The sequence below is a fragment of the Eimeria mitis genome, genomic scaffold (genome assembly GCF_000499745.2).
Source record: "Eimeria mitis Houghton genomic scaffold, Emh_scaff42, whole genome shotgun sequence".
Classification (NCBI taxonomy): Eukaryota; Apicomplexa; class Conoidasida; order Eucoccidiorida; family Eimeriidae; genus Eimeria; species Eimeria mitis.
In genome coordinates this window covers 19,588-21,639 of record NW_013572525.1, presented here as the reverse complement: position 1 = coordinate 21,639, position 2,052 = coordinate 19,588, and positions in this window count along the sequence as shown.

Genomic DNA, 2,052 nt, shown 5'->3' with positions numbered 1-2,052 from the left:
ACCTCGCTACGCACAGAAGTTCTGCGCAAAATGCATGAATATCCTTTAGCAGGTCATGGTAGGGTCAATACAACGGTGGAGCGTGCCGCCAGGTCCTTCTGGTGGCCTACGATGTGCCTCTCAGTCGAAGAATGCCTCATCTTTTGTCCTGAATGCCAGCAGCAAATGCCGCGAAACACCCTCAAACCTGGATTCTTGCTCAGCTTACCTATTCCCGATAGGATCTAGACGGACATCTCCATGGATTTCATAGTGGGCTTACCACGCGTCAGAGGCCATGATAGTATATATGTCGTGGTATACCCGCTTAGCAAAGATGCTCATTTTATTCCATTGCCGAGCACGGTCACAGCAGAAGGAGTTGCTCAACTGTTCATTAATCATGTATGGAAGCTCCACAGGCTCCCCAAAAGCATCATTACCGACAGGGATCCGACNAACTGTTCATTAATCATGTATGGAAGCTCCACAGGCTCCCCAAAAGCATCATTACCGACAGGGATCCGACGTTGCTTAGCGCTTTCTGGCGCAGCCTCGTGCAACGGCTCAACATTGGCCAGAACATTACCACCGCCAACCATCCGGACGCAGACGGCCAGACAGAACAAACTAACCGCAGGCTGGTGCAGTATTTGCGACTTTACACCCAACAGAACTCGTCTAATTTGCTTGATATTCTTGTTTGCGCAGAACGGGTTTAAAATACTACAGTGCATTCGTCCACCCGCTGCTCCCCGGCGTCCCTGGTCTACACAGAAACTCCACTCGTTGACCCGCTGCTGGATCTCGCTGTTGGAAGCCAGCCCCTACCGACTGTGCACACAGCTTGCAGCAGCGAGGGAATGCATGAGAAAGGCGCAGGAACGTCAAGCCAGAAACTAAGATAAAAGACTTTCCGCAGTTAGTTTCAACCCGGACGACTTGGTTCTAGTGGATTCGNAGCCAGAAACTAAGATAAAAGACTTTCCGCAGTTAGTTTCAACCCGGACGACTTGGTTCTAGTGGATTCGCACGCCGTCCATGGCGCGCACGAGGGGGGGCAAGCCATCGTATTCAACCGGTGCCGAGGCACCGTTGTGGCTGCGGGGTGAGGGCATCATGACTCACTGTTCGTGTCAGATGCGGCAACTGATGAGCTGATTGCATTCAGCCATAGAAATGACTCTATATTGACGACGTATGCGGACCCTTTTAACCATTTTCCTATTGCATCATCTCCAAGAAGGGCATCTGCGAGGCGAGCAGCAGCAGCCGTAGCAGCAGCAGCCGTAGCAGCAGCATCCGGACCCGAATCCCGAGACGCAGCAGCGCCACGAGCCGCTGCTCCAGCAGCAATCCACCACGTTCAACATGGCCACCTGCGCACGAGTGCGTGCGCCTTTTCGCTGATGGGGCAGATGTAGCATGAGTTATCGTAGAAGCTTTCACTTGGCTTTGGTGTGCTGCGTGTACACGCTTGCAAACGTTCTACAAGTACATTCAGAGGTAAAGCATGCACCAAACGAANGGTGTGCTGCGTGTACACGCTTGCAAACGTTCTACAAGTACATTCAGAGGTAAAGCATGCACCAAACGAAGTTTCGCCGAAGCTTCCTTCAGTGCACGCGTGGGGCTGGCTTGTACTACCAGCCTCAGCGGGGTGCGCTGCAACCCAATTTCTGGCTGCCTCCTCCCCGCAACGCTCAGGCCCTGAGATCAACAGCCAAGACGCCTAAGGACAGGGGAAGGAGGTCAGCTGCATTTGGGAAACTCTAACTGTAAATCTTTACCTACATTGCAGCTCGCCTTTGTCCTAGATAAAAGCAAGAGAACAAGCGTTCTAATAGTCTTAAAAAGAATTCGTCAGGTACGTCAGGGATTGAGGAATAATGCGCCATATAGGTAATACAAACACGCTTTCACACCATATCAGACCGCCTAGAGCTCCGTCTTGCTTGTCGGATGTTTTTGCTCTCTTTCGGTTGTATGCAGCTCTACAACGTTGAGCCACAGGAGCTCCACGACTTCACACGCCCCAGCCCAAAAACTTTTATGGGGTATCAAAAGGCAATA